Source organism: Pinus tabuliformis, chromosome J (genome assembly GCF_031772625.1).
Source record: "Pinus tabuliformis cultivar Carrire ecotype Pingquan chromosome J, CPIR1, whole genome shotgun sequence".
In the NCBI taxonomy this organism is placed as follows: domain Eukaryota; kingdom Viridiplantae; phylum Streptophyta; class Pinopsida; order Pinales; family Pinaceae; genus Pinus; species Pinus tabuliformis.
Window position 1 is genome coordinate 635,202,102 of NC_142295.1, and position 13,166 is coordinate 635,215,267.

Sequence of the window (13,166 nt, forward strand, 5' to 3'; positions counted from 1 at the left end):
TGAAGGAGAGTATGTAAAAGGGTACTTGTGAAGTGACAATAAGTTTCTTAAGAGGATTAAAGAGCAAATTTAATAATTGAGGTGGTAAAATGATTATAAGACTTATTGTAATGAGGATCGTCAAACTAGCAATCGTAAGTTTAAGAGATAAAAGGGGGCTTATAGAAACAAGGAAAGTGAGGATCTGGTAAAATTGTGAAAGACAATTTTTTTAGGAGAGTGTTATGTAAAAATTAGTTAGTTGTAGTTTATTAGGCAAAGGGGCATGATCAAAAATCATGCCCGTTCACCAAGAGGCACCTAGTATATAGCTCGGGCCTCTCACAAAAATGTAAACATCATTCAATTATTAATAAAATATTTACTTAATTCTGTTTATTATGGAAGTTTTTATACTACATCTGGTATCATAGGCATCGAATCCTCCTTGTTCTGGTTTCACTCACATGGGAAACTCCAACAGTTCATTCACCATCTACTTCATTCTCCATTATTCTCCCTATTCGCTACACCATACCCTACACCATACCCCCGCACCGTCCGCGTCCCTTCTATTTCCCTTTGCCAGCCGTCGTTCAAGCTACCACCCTTTCCATCATTCCATCCTTTCATTGTTCCAGAGATCCGACATCATCTACTAACTCCGCCTTCATTCCTGTAAAATCCCTGTCACCTGTGTTCCTAATTCAATCCGCCACCAACACAATTCTTCATCGCTTGTCTCCCCTGCTACTAACTTCTCCCACTGCCAATGATATTGATTCCACGACATTTCGACAGTCGAACCTTGTCAATCTACCCTCCGCGTCTTGTTTTCCCCGACGTATGCCACCATCGTCATCGCTGCATACACTGTCGTTTTCCCCCCCACCACTGTTCGTTGCCATTCTACTGCCAGAGACAGAAGCCGCAAGAATATTTTTATTATTAAATATTAGTGTTGTGCATCTGCGCCGTCCCACTGTGCATCTGCGCCAGTCTTCCCATCACACGTTGTTTGACCGTCCCAGCGCCATCCCCACTGTCCGCTGTTCGCCGTGTTATATGCCGACGTATGCTGCCAACCAACGTGGCAGTTGACTCTCGGGTGTGTCTATGTCGTTTCATTTCGATCAAATATTTTAAATTCAATACTAAATTTTCATATTATATATATATATATATATATATATATATATATTTAAATTAAATTATATAACATATAATTTTTTTAGCTATATAATATATATATTAAATTAAATAGATATATATTATATAACATATATTATATACGCTATATAGTTTATTTATATATATAATATAGATATATATTATATAACATATATTATATACATTATATAGTTTATTTATATATATACATATATTATATAGTTAAAAAATTATATGCTATATAATTTAATTTATATATATATAGATAAATTAATTAATTAAAATAATAATAATAATAATTTAAGCTAGTAGACAAATTTACACCCCCATAAACTCGCTCAATGTCAATGTCAATGGCCGATTTCAATAAAAGATTGGTTGAATTGGAGAATAAGATTACTAGCCACTCCGACGATTTCAATAAAAAATTAGTTGATTTCGAGAATAAGTTTAATGGGCATTCTGACAATATCAAGAGGCTTCAGGATACGACAAATCGAATAGAACTACAGATGGGGCAGAACCATATCCAATCCGAAATGAATCAAAACCAGACATTGGCATTGCTGAACCACTTGTGTAGAAAGAATGATATTACACCCGAACAACTACTCCAAGAAGATGGAGGAAATCAAGAGCACAATTCATCAGACTCAACAAAACCAATAGATTCTCAAGAAAAAGCTGGATCTCCAAAAAAACAGCGACGCACCACCAAGGAAATAGTAACGCGACTTTTTCAAATAAGAAACTCTGGGATACATTTAACAATCAACACCCTTTTTTCGCTCAACCATTAGTGACATATCAGCGAAGGACAAAAGTCGAGATGCCTAAATTCGATGGAAACGAAAAATACAGTGTTGCATGGATAAATAAAGCAGAAGAATACTTCGAGATTTATGACATCAATGATGATGACGAAAATCTTAGGCATGCATCCACAAAAATGGAAGGAGAAGCATATAATTGGTATATGTGGTGGAAGAAGACGACAATCGCCATCAATTGGAGGAAATTTAAAGATGCATTCTTTAAAAGATTCCAAGGTGTAAGGGAAGAAGATTTTTTTTCATCACTCATCAAATTACGACAAAAAGGAACTGTGGATGAGTACACTCAAGAATGGGAGACCTTAGTGACACAAGTACTTGGGTTATCAGAATCTTGTCTAGTTCAATCATACATCTCCGGACTTAAAACTCATTTACAAGTAGAACTTGACCTTCATTACATTAAGTCAATAGAAGTAGCAAGACGAAAAGAAAAAACTGCTGAAAAGAAATTTGAACAAGTACTGTGGTCAAAACCGGAAAAAGTATATTCAAGACGAAAAGTACCCCAGTTTGTGGATTCAAATAATACAAGATATGTTCCACCACATCGTCATGAAGGTGAAAAATCTAATCTGGAAATACAAAGGATAAAAGAAGGCAAATGCAAACGCTGTGGTGAGAAGTGGGACCCCAAACATAAATGTGCTAAAGGAAAAGAATCAAAGAACCTATATAATTGTGAAGCAACTAATGATTCAAACAATGAGGATTCTGACATAGAAGAAACAGAAGATGCCCCAGAATTCTCACCAGGATTAGATGACGGAAGTATTCCACAAGTGTCACTATCAACTATGATAGGTATATCACAACCTCAGACTTTAAAGTTGAAAGGACATATAAATAAGAACAATGTAGTGGTTCTCATTGACTCTAGTAGCACACACAATTTTTTAGATGCAACCGTGGCAAAGAGACTCAATATTTTTTCATTTCCCTTACCAAACATGAAGGTGATGGTAGTTGATGGTAAGAAGATTGAAAAAGTAGGGAAATTCCATAAGGTCAAATTGCAGATTCAAGACTTTAATTTCGAATCTCTGTTCTTCATGATACCATTAGGTGGAGTAGTTGTAGTATTAGATATCCAATGGCTACGAACTCTAGGCACTTATGTTGCCAACCATCAAGTACAATTCATAAGATTTAAATGGGGAGGTCAGAGGTACAAATTACACATATTCCAAGCACCAGAGAACCAAATTGTATCATCATCTCAGATGATGAAGATGAATCGAAAAGGAGCACCCGCTTATGTAGTACAATGTCACCAATTAGAAATGTTATCTGCAAATATGACCAGTGAAGAGTCACTAGAAATACAAGATCTAATTCAGAAGCATGAAAAAGTATTTCAAGACCTACCTATGAAAATGCCTCCTAAGAGGGAAATTGAGCATACAATAGAAGTCAAAGTAGGGTCAGACCCTGTCAACATCAAGCCATACCGATATCCACATCACCAAAAGACGGAAATTGAGGGATTAATCCAAGACCTTTTAAAGTGTGGGATCATCTCGAAAAGTAAAAGTCTGTATGTTGCGCCAATGGTATTGGTAAGGAAGAAGGATGGTTCATTCAGGTTATGCATTGATTATAAAGGATTAAACAGAATAAAAATTAAAAACAAGTTCCCAATTCCCTTTATTGACGAAATGTTGGATGAGCTACATGGCGCAAAATTCTTCTCAAAATTGGACTTAAGGTCAGGCTATTATCAAATCAGAATCAGGTTGGAGGACATACCAAAAATAGCATTCAGAACACACGAAGGTCATTATGAATTTAAAGTAATGTCGTTTGGGTTAACCAATGCACCAGCAATGTTTCAAGCAACTATGAACGAATTATTTCGTCCACATCTTAGGAAGTTTGTATTAGTATTCTTTGACGATATTTTAATTTATAGTAAAACTTGGAAGGAGCACTTACAACATCTGGATAAAGTTTTTACACTACTAAAAGAGCATCAGTTTTACGCAAAAAAAATCCAAATGCACCTTCGGAAAGGAAGAAGTAGAATACCTTGGACACATTATATCCCATGAAGGCATAAAGGTGGATCCTAATAAAATCAAAGCTATAAAGGAATGGACCAAACCAGTTAATGTATCCAAGCTAAGAGGGTTCTTAGGTTTGACTGGGTATTACCAAAGGTTTATTAAAAACTATGCACATATAACTGCGCCTCTGACAAACCTTTTAAAGAAGAATTCATTTCTATGGGATGAGGAAGCAGGAAGGTGTTTTGAAAAATTAAAGGAAGTTATGTCTAATGCCCCGGTATTGGCAACACCAGATTTTTCTAAACCATTTATCATCGAGTGTGATGCTTCCGGATTCGGTATAGGTGCAGTGTTAATTCAAGAAGGGCATCCAATAGCTTTTGAAAGCAGGAAGCACAATAAAAGAGAACGCCTCAAGTCCACATACAATAAAGAAATGCTTGCTATAATGCACACACTAGCTAAGTGGAGGCAATATCTTTTGGGAAGTAAGTTCTCCATTCGAACAGACCGTAACAGTCTCCAGCACCTCCTTCAACAAAAAACACTTTCTGGAGAACAACAAAAATGGATTGAAAAAATTGTCGCCTTTGACATGGAAATACTACATAAAAGGGGAAAAGACAATGTAGTAGCAGATGCCCTATCCAGGAAAGACGAAGAACCAACACTACTTGCAATCTCGGTTGTTGTTCCTGAATGGCTTAACGAGATTCGAAGTGAGTATGCCAAGGATCTAGAAATAACAGCAATAATCAATAACCTTCCCAACAACTCAAAATTTGAATGGAAGAATGATATTCTATGGTGCAAGGGAAGAATCTATATAAATGCAAATTTCAAGTTTGAATTTAAGATACTCAAGGAGTCACATGATTCACTGTCAGCCGGACCAATGCACGTCAATCATTCTTTTGTAAAGGCATGAGTCGCGATATTCAGAAGTATGTAGCAGAGTGTGACACATGTCAAAGGAATAAAAGTGAAAATATTACGACACCTGGATTACTTCACCCTTTAAACATTCTGAATTAGAAATGGGAAGAAATTTCTATGGAATTTATTGAAGGATTACCCGTATCTGAAAGTAAGGACAAGATCTTCCTAGTGGTCGACAGACTCACCAAATATGCTCACTTTATGGCAATAAAGAAATCATACTCAGCTAAACAAATTGCTGAAATATTTTGCAAAAATATATATAAATTACACGGTTTTCCGAAAGTCATTGTGAGTGATATAGATTCCAAATTCAAGGGTAATTTTTAGAAGGAGTTGTTCAGCCACATAGGAACCTACCTAAATATGAGTTCCTCTTATCACCCTCAAACAGATGGACAAACAGAGGTTGTCAATAATTGTTTGGAGGCCTACCTACGTTGCCAGCTACAGAAAAAACAAAATAAGTGGGCTCAATGGTTGCATCTCGCTGAGTGGTGGTATAAATATACTTATCATACGTCAACAAAAATGACACCATTTCAAGCTTTGTATGGATATGAACCCCCAAAATGGAAGGATCTAGCTATTGTCCAGACAAATCTACCTACTGATAAAAATCAACTAGAAGAAACCCAAAAAATCGTCCAAATACTAAAAGAAAACTTGAATAATGCGAGGAATCGTATGAAGCAACAAGTAGACCAAAACAGAACCAAAAGAGAGTTTGAAGTCGGAGAATGGGTGTTTGTCAAGCTCCAACCATACAAACAATTGTCCTTAAAACAAAAAGGAAAAAACAAATTGGCACCAAAGTTATATGGACCTTATTAGATCAACAAAAAGATCAGCCAAGTTGCGTATGGTTTAAGCCTTCCAGAGAAAAGTCGTGTTCACAGCGTCTTCCATGTCTCCTGCCTTAAAAGGGCACTAGGCGACCATCAATCAGCACAAACAACGCTTCCATCCCTGGATGATGAGGGAAGGGTCATTCTAGAACTAGAAGGTATTTTATCTACTAGAGAAAGAAAGCTTTGATGTCGTACAAACAAGGAATACTTGATCAAGTGGAAGGACTTACTCGAAGAAGAAGCTTCTTGGGAGACCGAAGCGTTTTGTCAACAACATCCGTCGTTACGTATGCTTTGAGGACAAAGCATTCTTTCGAGAGGAAGGGAATTTTATGTAAAAATTTGTTAATATTATGTAAAAATTAGTTAGTTGTAGTTTATTAGGCAAAAGGGCATGATCAAAGATCATGCCCATTCACCAAGAGGCACCTAAGGCAGTATATAGCCTGGGCCTCTCACAAAAATCTAAACATCATTCAATTATTAATAAAATATTTACTTAATTCTGTTTATTACGAAAGTTTTTATACTTCGGAGAGGCACTTTGAGTTACATGAGGACACAACCATCGCTAAATATATGATACTTTGCTCAATCCTTAAGGAAATATGCCTTACTCTACCCCCAACTCTACTCATCATTTTACTAATAAAACACACCCTTGGCTCTTATCCCACGAATTCATGGTTTGATGATTAACTCAAATGCATCCACATAACAACTTTTTCATACCCTTGGAGACATAGATGCACCTTATTTTTTGGTGTACCTTATACTGGGAGATCAGAGGACACTACCACTGCCTCTCTAGGGACTCAGAGGGATCCCTCTCCAATTTCTTATAGTACTAAGGCTAGAGATGCTTAGCCTTCTTCATCGGAGAGATATTCAGCCACAAAAATAAGTTCTTGCACACCATGCCCCAACTTTGGATGACTAGACCAATCATCTCATACATCCTTACTATTCCATCATATTGGAGCAACAAATGATGGATAAGAGTTCTAGAGTGCACTAAAAAATGGAATGATGAGACCCTAATTTTCTCTTAGGGGGAGGCCAATTGATATTATCATGAACATTTTGGAGGTATTGGTCTATCCATCATGCCACATGTTCTCAAAAGCATTAGAGAGATCATCTCTAGACATATTTAGAGTAGAGAACCTATCTCCTACCAAACTACCCCCTGGAACCAAAGAAGCAACTAGAGATCCATTTAGAGTTTTCTTCTATCGACCTCGAATGCTAGGAGTATCCCTCACTCATACATTTTCCCTAAGATCATACAACATGAACCCCCTAATTGTAACACCCTCCTCCCACATCTACCCAAGCAACCGGCCAACCAGGGTAAACATGTGACGAGAGGCCACTATGATACGTTTGACCTTGTTATGAAACGAGCTCAAGAAAAGATAGAAAAGATAGATCAACGCCTTAGAATTCAGCCTCTTCGAGGGGGCAACCTCCTTTACATTACATAAATGAACAATTCTTGGATGATTCAAATGACAAAACCTCCTTTCTATATATAGGAGTCTAAGGAGTCACAATATAATCGAGCCGACCTAACAATAATAATATAAAGCCACAAAAATAACAATAGAGGGATTCTATGGGGCACAGTAATAACAATATGGGGGCAATAGGGGCACAACAATATTAATAAGGGGTATAACTACAATAGTAATGGGGTAATCACTAGTATTATAGGGACCCAACATGCCCCTCGCCTTCAAAAAAGTGTTGTCCTCAACGCTTGAGTAGTTCTGGATACTTCTGCACAAAATTCTCATCCTCCCATGTGGAATCTTCAGCGGATAAGTTCTTCCACTTGATAAGATACTCTGAAATTGATCGATTTCGTAGCTATCGAGTTCTTGTTTCTATGACTGCTTCCGATTCCAATATAATTTTTCCTTCCTCGTCAAGTTCTAGCAATATTGTTTGAACTGGGAGCTTGTTGCCTATAACCTTCTTTAAACATGAAACATGGAAAACTGGGTGCAATTGAGAAGCTGCAGGAAGCTCCAATTTGTATGCCATAGTACCAATCTTTTGCAACACCTTGTACGGACCATAATACTTTGGTGATAATTTATTATCCTTCTTAGCTTGCTTGAGGGACATTTGCTTATATGGTTGTAGCCATAGGAATACCCAATCACCTACATCAAAACTTCTTTCACTGCGATGTTGATCTGCCTGTTGTTTCATTCTATTCTGTGCCAACACGAGGTTATCCTTTAAGAGTTGGAGGACTTGTTGTTGATGTTCGATGTGATGTTCCACTACCTGAACCTTAGAATTTTCTCTTAAATATGATGTGATGGATGGTGGTTGATACCCATAAAGTGCCATAAATGGGGTCATTTTTGTTGTTGTATGGAAGGAAGTGTTATACCACCATTCAGCCAGAGGCAACCATTTGACCCATTGTGTCTATTTATCAGATACAAAGCAATGAAGATATCCTTCCAAACATTTGTTTACTATCTCAGTTTTCCCATCAGATTGAGGATGATAAGATGAGCTATGAGCTAACTGAGTACCAAGACAAGAAAATAATTCTGTCCAAAAATTTCCAGTGAAAATGGGATCTCTGTCACTTACAATAATCTTTGGGTTTCCATGTACCTTTTGAATTGTTTCCTAAATGCAGTAGAAATTGTACTGGCTTTAAATGGATGTGATAATGCACAAAAGTGTTCATACTTGGTAAGTCTGTCAACTACCACCATGATGACACTCTTTCCCTCAGACTTGGGTAAACCTGTGATAAAATCCATTGAGACCTCCTCCCAACGTTGGCTTGGAATGGATAAAGGCTGTAATAGACTCGGTGTCTTAATTGTTTCCACTTTATTTTGTTGGCAAACCAAACATTCCGCCACAAACTTTTGAATATCTGATTTAAGGCCATCCCAAAAAAATTCCTTCTTAACCCTATGGTAAGTTTTTAGAAATCTTGAGTGCCCTCCAATGGGAGAAGTGTGCAATTCCATAAGAATCTTTTGTTTTAGCTGGGAATTCTTACAGAGGTATAAGTGATCTTTGTACCATAACGAATCATTTTGCTAGCTAAATGTATCAGACGTACTGGAATCTTGTTGTAGATTTCGAATAAGTGCCCACACTTCTTCGTCATTCTTCCATTCCTCCCTTGCTTCGTTTATCCAATCTGGTTGGATAATAGAAATGGCGCACAAAAATGCTTCCACATCCTCATCCTTTCTTGAGAGTGCATCTGCCACCACATTTTGCTTCCCTTTTTTGTAGATGATTTCCAAGTCATAACCCAACATCTTTGTGACCCACTTTTGTTGCTCTTCAGAGGATAATCTTTGTTCTAAAAAGTATTTAAGGCTATCATGATCCGTTTTTACCTTGAAGTGTCTTCCCATTAGGTAGGGTCGCCATTTCTTAAGTGCATGGAGTATTGCCAACATTTCCTTCTCATAAATAGCTTTTCTTAAAAACTTTCCCTTGATTGGACGACTTTCAAAAGCAATGGGTCTTTCATCTTGCGTTAGAACAGCACCAATTCCATTTCCTGAAGCATCACATTCCACAATAAAGGTTTTTGTGAAGTCCGGTGTAGCTAAGACCGGTGCTTGGCACATTGCCTCTTTAAGATGTTCAAAGGCCTTTGTTTCTTCTGGAGTCCATGAAAATGCATCTTTCTTCAATAATGTTGTTAGAGGTGCTACTATTCTCCCATAATTCTTAACAAACTTGTGATAATACCCTGTCAACCCAAGAAATCCTCGCAGATGCTTTATGGATGTGGGGATTTTCCATTCCTTAATGGCTTTAATTTTGCTAGGGTCTACCTTAACTCCTTCATGAGATACAATATGACCCAAATATTCCACCTCCTGGACTCCAAAGAAACATTTGGATCTTTTTGCATATAATTGTTTCTCCTCCAATAGTTGTAGCACCCTGTCAACATGTTCAACATGATCCTTCCAAGACTTGCTGTAGATTAGTATATCATCAAAAAATACTAACACAAATTTTCTAAGGAATGGTTTGAAAATTGAATTCATCAAACCTTGAAATGTTGAAGGTGCATTGGTAAGGCCAAAAGGCATGACCAAGAATTCATAATGACCCTCATGAGTTCTAAATATTGTTTTCAGAATGTCTTCAATCTTCATTCTAATTTGATGATATCCTGAACTAAGATCCAACTTGGTGAAGTAAATTGATCCATGCAATTCATCCAGTAATTCATCAATGACAGGAATGGGGAACTTATCTTTAATAGTGAGCTTGTTGAGCTCCCTATAATCCGGACACATGCGCCATGATCCATCCTTCTTGTGCACCAATACTACTGGAGCAGAGAAAGAACTTTGACTCGGTTGAATTATACCAGCCTCTAGCATTTCTGCAACCATACGTTCAATTTCACTCTTTTGGACATAGGGATATCTGTACGACCTGATGTTTGGAGGAACACTTCCTGGAATCAGATGAATAGCATGATCATGATCACGCATAGGTGGGAGACCTTTGGGAGTCTCAAATACCTTGGAATGATTGTCCAGGACTTTTTGGAGATCTGGAGAAATAGATGATTCTGATGTGGAAACATCTAGCAAACATAATTGTGCAATTACACCTCTTTGCTCCTTTTTTAGAAGTTTTGTCATACCATTAGAGCTGATTATCTTTCCTGGTTTCCCTGCAATACCCCTTAATTCAACTCCTTTCCTTCCGCAGAAAATTTGAAGAAAAGTTCTTGAAAATTAAAAGCTATTGTACCCAAGGATTGTAGCCATTGGACTCCTAGTACAACATCAGCACCTCCCATTGGAATGGAAAGCATGGGGCTAGTCAATACATATTCTCCCATGGATAGCTTGATATTATGGCACTTTCCAGAGTAATTTATTGTTCCTACATTTGCAATCATCACTTGACACTCTGGTGCTGGATATAGGAAGCAATTCAATTCTTTTGCTACCCTACAATGAATAAAATTGTGGGTGCTTCCTGAATCAATCAACACTATTACCTTTTTCTTCTTGCTTTGTCCTTCTATCTTGATGGTTTGAGGAGTGGTAATTCCAGCCAATGCATTACAAGATATGGTTGGATTTATTTGTTCTTCATCTAGGCTTTGTTCCTGGAGTATATCCTCTTCCTTTGACCTTTCTTGCTCCTTTTCTTCTTCCTCTTCACAATCTATGTAGAATAATTTCTTCTCAGCACACTTATGACCTTTAGTGTATTTGCTATCACAACTGTAACAAAGCCCTTTTGCTCTTTTTTCTTCTAATTGTTGTGTTGTCAACCTTATAGGTTGTGGAAGACTAGGGGCAACAACAATTCCATCTTTATAGTTGTGAGTGGTATGCTTCCTGGTTGCCATAATTTTGCTTTCCATTTTTCTTGCTAACCTGAATGCCTTCTCTAGTGAATCAGGTTCCCAAAGGCGAACATCATGTTGGATATTATCCTTTAAAGACCCTATGAACACATCAATCCTATGCTCCTCTGGAATATCTTTTACCCTTATGTTCAATTTTTGGAACTCCTCAATGTGCTCCATTATTGAACCCTTTTGTTTGAGACTTATCAATTGGCTAAAAAAAGTGTTGCTTTTTGTATCCTCATAATGTGCTATCAATTCTTTCGTAAAAATTGCCCAAGTGATAAATTGTTTACGAGAGCAAAGCCATTTATACCATACAAACTGATTTGGTTCCAAATATAAAGTTGCCATACGTACCTTTTGTGTGTTTTGCACATTATTGAGATCGAAAAATTGCTCCATCTGTAATATCCATGTTGCGGGATCCTTGTCATCAAACTTCCTCATATCAATTTTTGGAATATGGTGGGTCTTCGATCCAACATTAGAGTCTATGATATCATGATTAACATTTCTTTTGTTCGCAGCATGAGTTTCCTTTACTACCTTTTCACCATTAGTAAGTATTTCTTGTAGAAAATTTGTCAAATCTATCTTCATATCTGTCATGCATGTCTTCAAGTTTGTGTTCAAATATATATTCAATTCTTCCATGTCAGTCTTCAAATCTGTCTTCCAATCATCCATCTTAGCTTCCATCCCCTTTATCTTAGAGTCCATGCCATTTATCTTAGCTTCTGTTAGCTTTTGTGAGCGTGACATTTGTTGCACTTGTTCTTGTAATTTTGATATATCATGTAGCATTTCTTCCTCTTCTTCATGAGTCATGCTAGAGCTTTCAGGTTCCTTACTAGGTGTTTGCATTTTCTTTCCTTGGGCCATCAGTTACCGATAATAATTCCTTCAAAATAATTTTCAAACCGATCTTAAGCAAAAATTTAAGAAAATCTACACACCTTTTTTCACTTTGTAGGAGCTTGATATTGCCTCTGGTGTATCTCTGTACTTTTCAATCATCTAGTTCTGAATTTGTGACTTGCAGTAGCCCTCTGTGTCCTCTTTCCAATGCCACAAGTCTGACCCAAATTGGATTCTCCACGCAAGAGTTATGCGGAATCTCCCACAGTGACTTGATTATAGACTAGTTCAGTAGAGCGAACTTGTACGACATGGCACGAGTCACTGTTTTGACCTTTGGATCTGAAAAATGCATACAAGAAACTATAGTTCGTCCTCTTTCTGTACCTTCTTACGAAATTTCAATCTGATCCCCCGAGAGAAAGTTATGACGATTTTCCCCAGGTCACCTGTTTGGAATGTAATTCAGGAGTCTGCAAAAAGACCAACTTCCTCAGATAATATCTCCGCAAATATAGTGCAAAAAGCTCTGAAATTTGGAACCAAGGTTCAACGCGATTTCTTCTCAAATGGGTTTTTTTTTCAACTTCTAAAACGTCGCAGAAAAAAAAAAAAATTATAGCGAAAATGCCACGATGACCTGTTTGGAGCAGCGAAACCCTAGAATCCAAAGCTCTGATACCAAATGTTATGAAACCAGCTCAAGAAAAGATAGAAAAGATAGATCGACACCTTAGAATTCAGCCTCTTCGAGGGGGCAACCTCCTTTACATTACATAAATTAACAATTCTTGGATGATTCAAATGACAAAACCTCCTTTCTATATATAGGAGTCTAAGGAGTCACAATATAATCCAGCCGACCTAACAATAATAATATAAAGCCACAAAAATAACAATAGAGGGATTCTATGGGGCACAGTAATAACAATATGGGGGCAATAGGGGCACAACAATATTAATAAGGGGTATAACTACAATAGTAATGGGGTAATCACTAGTATTATAGGGACCCAACAGACCTCCTAAGTCACATTAAGGAAGTGGAACCGATGGAAACACATCATACAGACATCCAACATCATTAGCAGAACCCTCAGAAGACAAGTCATCCACTTAGACAACATGTCCCTGGGTC